This window comes from Nuphar pumila, chromosome 16, assembly GCF_984573655.1.
Source record: "Nuphar pumila chromosome 16, dmNupPumi1.hap1.1, whole genome shotgun sequence".
NCBI lineage: Eukaryota > Viridiplantae > Streptophyta > Magnoliopsida > Nymphaeales > Nymphaeaceae > Nuphar > Nuphar pumila.
Window position 1 is genome coordinate 49,211,676 of NC_143264.1, and position 13,662 is coordinate 49,225,337.

The following is a 13,662-nucleotide window of genomic DNA, read 5'->3' on the forward strand; positions in this document are numbered from 1 at the left end:
ATGGCTAAGTTCAAAGCTAAAATCCATATTGAAAACTATCCAAATCATTTTCCTGAGAAAATCTTTTGAAATTCAAAGTCCTGGGGTAACATGAGAAGAATTGACAATTTTGAAGACCCAGGGTTTTGAAATCGATTTTGAAAAGAGTTAAAGACTGAAATCTGGATTGAGAGTTTTTAAATCGAGAGTTCTGGACCTCGAAATGACATGCTGTGCAGTGTAGTGATATGAAATGCTCATGCAATGATATGCAATGACATGTCTTATGAAATGCAATCCTGAACCAGGATTTGGAGATTCCCGTCTCCTGTCAGGAATAAAATTTTGAACATATGAGCTGAAATAGAGAAATTTTGAGAGTTGCAGATGAAATTTGGACTTTTGTAAGTTCCAGGCTCAGAAAATGACCATTTTGCCCTTCGGCGATCTTAGGGGATGAATTGTGATGTTTGGTGGAAATGCTGGGGAGGTGAGTGAAAATTTGGGGTGTTTACAGATGCCCCTCTTTGCTACTAATCCGGCTTGTGGCCGAGCTTAGTGGCAAAGAAAAACACACCAAATTTGGGCTACAAAAATTCCCCAGTTAGAAAGATCTGACTGGGTATAGAGATATTAGCCTGGTGAAGATGGTAGATATGAAATGGAGAACAAAGAAAGATTCACTCTGCGAGGGTGAAGTTCAGGTTTTTGCCCTTATCTTGGATGGGACAGAAATGTCTCGTATGGAACGAAGCTCAGGTTTAACTTTCGGCCTGATTGGGGAATGAAATACCTCATCAAAATGCGGCTCAGGTTTGTACCCTTAACCTGATCGGGCGAAAAATGGAATACCTCATCAAAGGAGGCTCAGGTTTGTACCCTTATCCTGATTGGGCGAAAAATGGAATACCTCATCAAAGGAGGCTGAGGTTTGTACCCTTATCCTGATTGGGCGAAAAATGGAATACCTCATCAAAGGAGGCTCAGGTTTGTACCCTTATCCTGATTGGGCAGAAAATAGAATACCTCATCAAAATGAGGCTCAGGTTTGTACCCTTAACCTGATTGGGAGGAAATGAATGAAATACCTCATCAAAGGAGGCTCAGGTTTGTACCCTTAACCTGATTGGGCAGAAAATGGATAGAATCCTTGAAGGAAGAAACAATGATGGAACCTTCGGATTTTGCACAATGAATCCGACATGGGTTTTTGCAAAAGGAAGGAAAATGGGGTCAGGACATGTCAAGAACGGACATCAATCTCTCACTTCATGCTAGGATAGCTAAAAAGTATTGTCAAAATATTGAGAATTTTGTTGTTGATTCAAAGTATTTGAAGATGATTCACATTGTTGCAAAAATATTCTTTCTTTTCTACCTGAAGTATTACCTCCAAACGAGATTGACTTCATAGAATCAAGATTTGGAATTCAAATTGCTTGTGATTGACCCTCTTTAAGGAAGCTATCAATTTCCTTGATATGAACAAGAAAGAGAGAATTTAATATTATGAAAGAAATTGATGAAAGAATATTGATAATAGAATTTCACAAATTTAAAGAAGATTCTTGATAGATTTGGTAGTTTGATATCCTGGGAGCTTCTCTCATGATAATCTTTTTGCACTCTTTTGGGCTCTCTTGGGCTTCAGGAGAGTTTATTACATCATCCTTTATTTTGGAGATGTCCTGACTTTTTCTCTCTTTCTTTTCCCTCTATTTCTCTCTTTTTGAAAGGGTACGTCACAAACTCCTTCAACTTGAAGATGCTTCGATCCTTCTTTGCCTCAGCGGTCATGTTGATGATATTGGCTTATGGGGCTGGAGATCTTTGGATGATAGCGGAAATTAAATATCTTTTAGGGATTGTCGGGAGGTTCATCGCATTTGCCTTCATCTCGACAGTGCTTTGGACTTTCCCTGGAAGGATCCGTCACAAACTCCGTCATCTTGGAGATGATTCAAATCTTCTTTGGCCTCGGTGGTCTACTCGCTTAATTCGCCTTCATCTTGACGACAATTGAGAGATCCCTTTTGCAGATATTTAATTGCAACTTAGGTGACTTTGAGGAGACAGGGCTTGGGTGAATTCTCTCTTTTTCTAGCGCTCAGAATATTTCTACTGCCTCATCTTTACAAGAATAATCTTTAGAGATGTGCCATAACTGCGATCAATATCAATCATTTGTGGCTTTGCAATAACATTGAATCTTCTTTTCTGGCCATATCGAGGATTTATCCTTCATCCTTTTGGTTGGCCAATAGAAAGAATTTGAATTTTGAATCTCTTTTCGCAAAAGTTTCACTCTTTTGGAAGTAATGCTGAAGGTAAACTAAGGTAAAGATTTGTGCAATAAAATTCTGAAATCAACAGATAAATGATTGACAAATTGAAAAAATGTTCTTGAAATCCTTGGTGAAAGAGAGCATTTGAAATCCTGCTTAACCCATCCGTGACAAAAATTATCCTCTCATTTTCCCAAAGGAGGCGACTATCAGTTCACTGAGAACAATATCAGTTCAATTAAGAACGACCATCTCTGAGAATAATATTAGTTTAATTAAGAACGATCATCGGTTCGCTAGGAACTATATCAAAATGATCATCGGTTCACTGAGAACAATATCAGTTCAATTAAGAACGATCATTGGTTCACTGGGAACAATATCGGCTTGATTAAGGACGACTATCAGTTCACTTGGAACACTATCAGTTCAATGAAGAACGACTATTAGTTTACTTGAAACACTATCAGTTTAATGAATAACGACTATCAGTTCAGTTGGAACATTATCAGTTCAGTGAAGAACGACTATAAGTTCAGTTGGAACACTATCAGTTCAATGAAGAACGACTATCAGTTCACTTGGAACACTATTAGTTCAATGAAGAACGATTATCAGTTCACTTGGAACACTATCAGTTCAATGAAGAACGACTATCAGTTTGCTTAGAACACTATCAGTTCAATGAAGAACGACTATTAGTTCACTTGGAACACTATCAGTTCAATGAAGAACGACTATCAGTTCACTTGGAACACTATCAGTTCAATGAAGAACGACTATCAGTTCAGTTGGAACACTATCAGTTCAATGAAGAACGACTATCAGTTCACTTGGGAACACTATCCGTTCAATGAAGAACGACTATCAGTTCAGTTGGAACACTATCAGTTCAATGAAGAACGATTATCAGTTCAGTTGGAACACTATTAGTTCAATGAAGAACGACTATCAATTCACTTGGAACACTATCAATTCAGTGAAGAACGAGGACCATTATAGAGAGTTGGATCGCTTCTATGAATGGTTTCAGGATTATCCTCTTATCCTGAATGGGGAAATAGAAATTGGATGACCTGATGGTCGAAATTGAGAATTTGGTAATTTGAAAATTGGAAATTGGAAATTGGGTTACCCGGAGGTCGAAATTAAAGGATTGAATGATCCGAGGGTCAAAATTGAAGAATTGAATGATCCAAAGATTTAAATTGGAAATTGGTGGACAAAAGGTCAAATTAGAGAAATTGACTAACCCTGAAGATCAAAGTGACTTGGATCAACAAAGGAGAATAAAGAGTTCGAGTCAGAGCTCGAATAAAGTAAAGAGATCACAAGTTAGAACTCGGATCAACAAAGGAGAATAAAGAGCTCGGGTTAGAGCTCGAACAAGGTAAAGAAATCACGAGTCGGAACCCAGATCAACAAAGGAGAGATAATTTGAGAAAAGACCCGAGTCAGAACTAGGATCTTTAAAGAAAAAAAAAATAATTTAAAGGAAAACCTGAGTCGGAACTCAGATCTTCAAAGGAAAAATAATTTAAAGGAAAATCCGAGTCGGAACTCGGATCTTCAAAGGAAAAATAATTTAAAGAAAAATCCGAGTCGGAACTCGGATCTTCAAAGGAAAAATAATTTAAAGGAAAATCCGAGTCGAAACTCGGATCTTCAAAGGAAAAATAATTTAAAGGAAAACCCAAGTCGGAACTCAGATCTTTCAAAGGAAAATAATTTAAAGGAAAACCCGAGTCAGAACTCGGATCTTCAAATGAAAAATAATTTAAAGGAAAACCCGAGTCAGAACTCGGATCTTTAAGGAAAAAATATAAATCAACTCGAAAATTGGATTTTGAAAAGGAAGAAATCTGAGTCGGAACTCAAATTTCTAAAAGAAAAATGGACCAACTTGAGAGTTAGGTTTGAAAGAAAAAGAAGTCTGAATCGAAATTCAGATCTTCAGAGGAAGACACGATTAGAGGATCAAAATTTTGCAAATTGCCAGTGCGGGGACTGGATTTTGGAAAGAGGATTCTATCTGAAGAATTTTGAGAAAAATCAATAGAGATTATAAACTGAAGGTAGGGATTGATGATTAAGATGAAAAATCATTCATAGTCTCAGGATTTATCCCTTATCCTGAATGAGAATATGAATTGGGTGAAGAATAAATGCAAATGAAACACAAATGCGCATGAAATGCAAATGAAGTGCAAATGAAGAAGAATGAGTGCAAATTGATGCAAATGAATGCAAAATTAATGCAAATGGGTGCATATACATGCAAAATGAGAGATTGGTTTATCTTGCCTGCATACAGGATGTTTTGAGGTAAAGATAAATTTTCAAAAAATGCCCCAGTGTAACTAGGGAGGAAAATTTTGAATAAAAGAAGGATAATTGATGAATAAGGCGACAAACTCCTTGACTGATAGACGTCCTCAAGATCATTTCTCACAAGAGAGACATTGTGAAAAGGAAGGAGAAACAAATAAGATGGCGCCAAGTTATTGAAAAATTTGATGATTTTATTGATGCTTTAAAATCAAGGAAAGAGAATGGGATTACATTAGTCTTTTGAAAAAGCAAGATGAGAAATGGGAGAGTGCCAACATTGTCAGCTTCTGGAATGATTGTGGAAAAAGCTTAGTCAGGATGGCTGGTCCTTATTTTCATCTTCAACGAGGAGCTTCTTGTCAATGCAGTCTTGAACAATGTTCTTAAGGACAAAGCAGTTTTCCGTATCGTGCCCTACTGCTCGATGAAACTTGCAAAACTATTCTTTGAATCTGCCCATAATTGCAGGGGGATTAGTGACTTTAGGCAGACAGACAATGTCTTTTGCAAGCATATATTCCAGGATACTCTCGAGTGTCGGATCTAGAGGAGTGAATTCTCGATCAGTGCTCCAGTCCTTGCGCTTTGGTTTTCCTTGATCTTTCTCCTTATGCTGAGGGCTGGATTGGAGAGGTTTATTATTGTTGACGTCCTTCCCTTTTTGCCTTTTGAATCTCTCCAAACTGCTACCATGATTATTCTTGTTGCCTTTGCTATTTTTGGTCAAAAAAGTGAAATGAGCCTTCTTCTTGGTATCTTGATTGCTTCTTGCAATAGTAATGCCTTCATTGACCCCATTCTCCAGTCCCATCTCGAGCCATTCAGCTCGTTCAATGAGTTCAAGGAAAGACTTGGAGGGTGAGGTAGAAATGAGACTCCTCAATGGCTGTGAAAAGTTGTTCAGGATAATTTGGAGTGCATGCTCCTCTGAAATCGGGCTCCTCATTTTATTGCAGGTCTCTCTCCATCTGCGAATGAAGTCTTTGGCTTTTTCACTATCTCCTTGCTTCAGATTACAGAGATGATTTAACGTTGGTAGCACTTCAGTATTGAACAAGAATCGTTCAACGAACAAATTCATGACTTTGTCAAACTCTTTCAGTTCTATAGGATTGATATGGTCCGCATACCATTTGGCTGCGGTGCCGTCCAGGCTGCGAGGAAAACAGAGAAATAGGGTCCTATTGTCTTTCTTGAATTTGGAGCACTCAGCGAAGAACATGGCGAGGTGGGCTTTGGGATCACCAGAACCGTCGAATTTGATGAATTTGTGGGGCAAATTCTCTAGATCTTCGTCTCCTTCTAGGCCATCATAGAAGTCCTCGCTAGTGAAGACTTTCTTGCCCTTGTCGCGGGCTTGCAAATCCTTGACTACTCTGGCCATTTCCTTCAATTGAGCTTGCAGTGGGTCTTCATTGCTTGGACCTTTGGTTTGTGAGTTGCTTCCTGAATGAACTCACATTCTTCCTCGGCATCATCGGCTAATTCTCCTTCGTCTGAAGTATCTTGAACATGCTTCTCAGAAGACTTGGTTGCTTTCTTAGCCGCACGATCTCTAATTCTCTGACTGAATGGATTTTTGTCTGAGCTGGTGCCAGCCTGCTCACTTAACATCCTCTTCATCATTTTTTGGAACATGACATACGTCTGAGGATCTATGCCATTATCTTCTTGTTGGCCCTGACTCTTGACTGATCTTGGTGAGTCCATTTCTTCTTCTGAAGCTGAGGAATAGATAATGCGCTGTAGTGGTGCGGTCTTCTTCCCTGACCTTGTCTGAACCATCAAATGCTGCGAAGGCTCTATTGTGTCTCTTTCTTTCCCTTTCTTTGCAGGTCTCTGCAGGGCAGATACAAGATCATATTTTGAGGAAAATTTTTGGATTTTTGGAAGAAAATATTGAGGAAAACATGGTAGACCATTGAAAGATTATCCCATTACTAGAGATTGAGTCGTCGCGGAAATCACGACAATTGTGTTGTTATCCTTTGCAAAAGAAATGAACAACGGGAAATGTGCCTCGTTACCTAGGCGAGGTAGTCAAACTATGATAAAAGAGAGAAAATTGTATGAGAAAAATATGATTTTAGAAAATTGCAGGTAGGATAAAAATGCAGCTGAAAATTCGAGGTCCAGTAGAACGGAGAAATGGAAAATCACCTGGAGTTTTGAGAAAATGGGATACTTTAGAAAATCGTCCAGGGTTTAGATAAAATAAGAGAAATATTTTTTGAAAATGGAAAAATGAGGATATTTGAAAAATAGTCTAATAGTTTGGAAAAAAATGGGAAATATGAGGAATTCAGGAAATAAGGTGCATACAATCACATCCTGCACAAACACTTATGCACATACAACACTCCCTAAAAGGCTGACTCTAGATGCATCATTTTGAAAAGCAGCTGTAGGACCTTAATCCTAACTCTATGTTCAGATCATCTTGGTCCAATCCAGTTATGCCTATATACTCGAGTTGAGACCCGAGGTACGTGGCATAGAATTTCAACTCCGGTTCTAAGGTAAAGTTTTCCAACATCCATGAGCGCCTACCGATATACTTTGGACTGTGGCCCTTAGTACGTGGTACGGGGCGTCAACCCAAATAAGTGACCCAGTTGTGAGGCTCTGTCCCGAACTAGGGTTCCGGAAGAGAGCCCAGCAATGTGAAGACCGAGTAAAGATAGGTAAGGGGGGTTTGAAAAAAAAATGATCACATGCAAGAAATAGAGGGCTCTAAGTCCTAGAGAGATAGATTTTTGAAAACCTTTGAAGAAGCATACATTGTTTGCATTTAGATCCTAAATTGAGGAGAGTTGTATTTAGACCTAAGTCTATGTGAACATGAAAATATCTCCTCAATCTGGTCCTACCAAACCATGCCTAGCCTATATGCAATCAATGTCAGCTAGGTCAGAATCTAGGCTCCTAAATTCGCATGATATCAGAAAGTAGAAGAACTGACATTTTGAGAACACAGTTTTGATGATTGAACTAAGTTAAGCACACTTTTGATCAGACAAGGACATGTCCCATCTGGGTCGCCAAACCTGTTATCATCACAAAAATTCATCTTCCCTTCCCTGCGGGAGAGAGGGGAAAACGTTTCCGCGAGTCAAACTTGACCAGAGTTTTGAAAATTGTTTTGAAATACTCGCCTCCAATTTGAAAATAGCGGGAAATATTTCAAAGAATGGGACTCGACCTATCAGTACGAGATTCGACCATTCCTGCCGCCTTTAACAGGGGTAATCGAACCAAGGATCAAATGTGTGCTTGACTTAGCTAAATTAACAAAATCGTGTTCTATCCTAAATGCATAGAGAATTCAGGCATGTGCTATGAAATTTTGTAAAATGTAGGTTGAAATACATGATGTATGCATGAAAAAATGCTTTGGAGTTGGAAAATGTTTCTAAGGAAAAATATGAAAATCAATCTCAGGAAAACTCTGATAAAAGGATTTGAAATCTCAAGAAAGTTTATAAAGATTTTAGAAAAATCATGACGGAATGAGAATCTTGAGAAAATAGAGAGAATTCTTGAGAAAAGGGGCAAACAATTGGAGAGAAAATGCTTGTCAGGAGAACTCCAACTTCAAAAATTTTCTTTGGAAAATGATTGAAGATTCATAGGAAAACTCTTTTGAGAAAAGATATCAAATCTTAGGAACTTGAAATTCAGAAAATCTTAGCCTTGAGAAATTGGAAATCGATTTTGACTCTGGAAAATGAGGGAAAGTTTCCTTTGGAAATTTGGAAATGAATTCTAAGATAAAAAATATTTTCTAGGAGAATCAGGGAAAACTTAGCTTCGGAAAACACATCTTTGAAAACCTTTTCAGAGCATCTTGAGAAATCGACTTCCTTGAAATGAAATTTTTACATAAATGCATATAATTTCATGATGTGAATTATCCTGAATGAATGAATGTCTTTTTATGAAAGCTTCTTTTAAGGAAAATATGTAATTTTAGAATTAAACTAAGGTAAGATTACTACACATTCCGACTATGGCCGTAAATATGCTTGTAATTTACTTAGCTAATTCTAAAATACTTTGTAATTATTGAAGACATGCAATGAATTTTGGAAGATAGCTTAAGAGTGTAGGCTCAGTGTGACTAGTAGAAAGATGCTGAATCTGGGTCTCGTCCATATTCCGACTAGGGCCGTAAATATGGACTCCACCGAGTTCATCAACTCCCTATGAGTTGGTGCACATGCCATTCATGTACATCCATAGTGATTTTGAAATAAAATGCATGAATCACATAATCAGGATATTGCAACAATTCAAACTATATGATATGCATCCTAATCTAAGCAGAAAAATAAAGCTCTTATTCCAAAATTTCATTAAATTATTCATTCACTAAATAAAATGAAATAAAGAGAATTGCAGACATCAGCTCCTTCCTTTGAATGTCCCTGCCAAACTTGGAATGGGGTTAGCTCAAATATGTGGGTTTTTTCAAGATTTTCCAATAATATCTTGAGATTATTGGACTTAGTTGGATATAAACCCTATTTTCACACTTCTTTGATATTTGAAATGACGCAAATGCAAGAAAATTCAGTAATAAATAGTTTGAAATTCAGAATTAGGGTCAAAATGACCAAAATACCCCTAATATTGAAGTTATGCCTTTAAAATCAGGGTTTTTTTAAGGAATTTTGATAAAATTTGAGATTTTAAAATTTGAATTGAACCAAATAATGATGAAATGCATGATGAGACATGATGACATGATGCTAAATATATTAGAACTGTAAAAATCAGAATTTGAGTTTGAAACTTGGCCAAAATAATGAATTTCGCTTGTTTTTCGCTTGGATCAGGGTCCCGCGGGAACCCTGTTTTGATAATACGACTAAATCGATCATCAAACGATGCTCAAATCATTCCAAATTCTGTAGAGAACATCCTTCGCCCTTTAAAAACAATATAGAATGAGAAAATGCATGAAATGATATGGCCTAGATGCAAAATTTTAAAGAAAACCCTAAAATAAGCAAATTTCGCGTACGGGTACTGTGAACACCCCACATTTTTCAAAGTTTTGTAAAAATGACCCTTTTGCCCCTAACCCCGTTTTCTGAGAAAATCAAACCAATTTCAAAGCTCATTCTTCAGATTTTCGGAATTAAATTCCATATTGGTATATTTAAAGTTAATTTTGGATCCGAATCCAGGACTTTAAATCCATATTTCCTCAAAACCTGGATCCAAACCCATTTCTGAAGAAAATTTTCTCAAAATAAGTTTTTTTTTAAATTCTCAGAAACATTCCCTTTTTGTAAATATTTTTGCAAAAACATAAAAAAAACTAGTTTTAATCTTTGTTTTTTCACAAAGCTTTAGGATTTTATTCTAAAAATACAAAAAAATTGAAAAATAAACCAAAGACGAAAAAAATTGGGAAAAATTACAAGAAAAACGAAGGATTCTTAAGCCTTTTTGCCAAAAAACTCATTCCCCAACCATTTTTTACAAAAAATTTCTTAAAAGGAGTCCTCTTATTGGAAAATGAGTAAATCTACAACGGAATCCTCCCGCGCGTTTTCCCCTCCTCTTTCCACCCTCCATCTTCAAACCGCATGCTCTCTTTTCCACCATCAATCCTTAACAGATTTCCCCTCTCGAAGTTTCCATTTCCTCTTTAAGAAGAGGCCAGCTCCTGTCTTCTGGCCATCCCGTTTTTTTTTTTCTGGACATCCATCTTGCAATCCATCTCCTTCACTTCATCGCTTTCCAGCAACTCTCAAGGGGGAGGGAGAAGCAAGACTCACCACCATTGTCGATCATCTAGTGTCCTTTCGAGAAATTCCTTCTCGGCACCCATTATAATCCATGAACTTCAACTGGTTTCTCTTCAACGTGCCTTCTGATCGACATCTCTCCTTAAGAAAATACCCATCGCCCACCTCCATTGGCCTTCTGCTGGAGCATCCATCCACCCAAGATCGAAATACATCTCTCAGCCGGACTCCTTTTCTTCTCAAAACCCCCGCAAACCAGGTAAGGATCTTTCTTTTTATCATCCCTGAATCTGTCTTGATTTTCATGAAATATTAGTGCTGGTTTAGAATTCGATCCCTTCTGTTTTATCTATAATTTTGTGTTTCAGTCTTCGATGTTTGTCTCTGTTATGAATCTATGGAGACTTTCGATTTTCTTTTCACTTTAATTGTCTTTCCTTTCATACTGATAATCGACGATGCCTCACAATGGCATCGTCGATTCATCTGAATTTCGAACTTTAGTTTTATCTTCACCTTTTGCTTACTATTTTTTTTATTTTGATGCTATGATTCTGTTTTCAAAGCCTCTTTGGTGATGTCAAAATCGCTTATGGCAGCATTTGATCCACCAATGTGCTATAGTGACTGGAATGTTTCCCTCCAACATGGTTTCCCTTTCAATTTTTCTTTTGTTTTCAGCATTTTATCCTCCCTTTTTTTTATATATCTTACTGTGGGTTGTGTTTCTAAATCCCTTTAATGTCTCAATTTTCCTGATTACTTTGTTAAATAGGTGTATCCTGATTCTATATTTAGTTCATCTTCTTTTAGTGTTTTCTTATCTTTAATTCACCCCAACATCCATTCAATCTGGTTGGTTTCACAACATCACGTTATACTAATCCCCCACACGTTTTCATATCACATTTTTTTTTTTAGGATGATTCACTCGCATCATTTGCTTGCTGAATCTAAACCCCTTTAAGTCCATTTGTATTTTATGTTACCCTGCAACATTCGCACCAGCACATTTTTCATCCCACACGGCCTTCCCATCTTGTTCCCCATTAATTCATTTTTTTTTATGTATATCTATCATTTTGTTCCAATAGTGCGATTACTTCATTCCATCTCATTATAAGTTTTATTTGGATATAATCGTTGATATGTGAGTCAACCAGGAAGGGTTCGATTGATAGTCTCTGCTGCTTTACTGTATTTGGGTTGTAGCATCACAGCCCCACATCCCTTCATTCCCCTGTTTCAAACTGTGTAAACCTCCCTTTCTGGATTTTTTTTTTGAGTTACGTTCCTGCCATTTTATTTTCAGTCATTTGATGATTTCACTAATGAATATTTTGCTGTTTCTGAAACTTTATTGATATATGCGCCTTCCTGTTTCCTATTCTTAATAAATGTACAATGTCAATCCTGTGCATTCAAACATCCTGGTTGTGTTGTTGTTCAAGATCATGTTGGGATTCAGCTTTCAAAAAGAAGAAGGTAAAAAAAGCTACAGGAATGTCAAGAGCTTGACGTGTTTATCAATAAGGAAGGGGTCTTAAATTCTAGTTCTCTCTGTTTGACGTTATGCCTTCAGTAACATCCATGACCATTTTTTTTTTGAAGCTCTAATTGAGCTTATCTACAAGACATCAGCCGATGGATGGACTTCTGAATCTGCCATATCTCATATTTACTTTTGAATTGCTTATGCAGATTATGACATGTCTGGACCTCATTAAGTATTTTTCAATTGGACATACCTCCAATTCTAAACCCATTTAAAATCCTTTTCCCACTCCAGATCTGGGTTTCCAAACAGGGTTCAGTGGTTGATCCCGACTCAGAACATGGCTGATGGAAGATAAACCAATGATCTTCCTTTAACCATGACAGACAATAGCACTATGGGTGAAAAGTTGTAAAAGCATTATAATAGTAGATATGTTTTCAGGTTCCGATTACCCTCTAAGTACAGGATCTACATATGATTCTAGCATTATGTCTTACCAGCTATCCATAATTTTTCACTCTCCAGCTTTGAGTATGTCACCTGGAACCGATTGCTGTAGTTGAAAAGGGGTTTAAGGACGTCTCTTGTTTCTTCTCCATTCTAACAAGGGCTTAGGTAATCATCAATAAAATGTCACACTAAGGAGTTTCCCTTTTTAGGCTATCGATTTCATACCACTTCAGTTTGCTGAAAAGGATTGATGCAGGTGTTTAGATATTTCCTGAAATACCAGACACATTAGAAGAGTCGACATGCTTTGTTTATGATCCCTGTAAGAAGAGGTTTTCTGCTCTTAATAGTGAAGAAACCATATGGTAACCTGGAATTGCCACGGGTATCTGTTAATGTATCCAAGCTAATCTACAAGCCCAAGATACCAGGTGCTGAAAGATGCGAAAGAAGTTTTAACTGGTAAAGTATGTCTCTGGAAGGGTTGCGCTCAAGACAAGCAACTGAGATAAAATCACTTGGTTCTGCAATACAAACAGGAGAAACACTCCACTCCTCTGCCACTTATGCACCTTTTTCACCCCCTGTACATCATGCATATATATCCTGTTGCGGATTCAACAATCTGCACCCATGTCATTGTCATATTCCATTCATTTTTTTTACCTTTTATCACTATTGCACATCATCTTCCTGCTAGTCTCCTGCAAGTACATATCCACCTGTATGTCCATTTGCTGTATCACTTTCTTCATAGCAGTACCTCACTGCTGTACATTTGCATTAACTACCACAAACAAATTATTATCTTTATATCCATACACATTTTGGTATTCCCATTTCATTATCTCTCATATACAGTAACACCATATCATTAACAACAACCCCTGTTATTTTTTTTTACAGTCTTCTTCTCTTCCGCAATTCATTTTTGAAATCCTCTTCGATTTTAGCATGTTGTGGAGGTCTGTGTGTTGCCGATCCTTTGTTTTTCAATTATGAGTTTGCATTTTGGTTCTTTAGGTTTTTCTTGTCCCTAACATCTTCATACCTTAGGCCTACAACATATCACCTGTGGTGATTGCTGCCAAATGCACTCAAGCACTCAACTGTGCTGGTAACATCATTTGCCCAGCATAATTTCCATTCTCAACACTCACTGCACCATTACCCTCTGCATTACTTCACAACCTTTAGACTTCCAGCTTAGATGGTTACCATTCACCTTAAATGTCAGTATAGCCCATTTCCAGTTATCTCATTTTCCAAAGTTCGACATGTCATAACACATGCAGGGGATATCATAATTGTATGTTTTGGGTCTCTATTGGTAATGCAACCTTATATTATTTCTAGATAG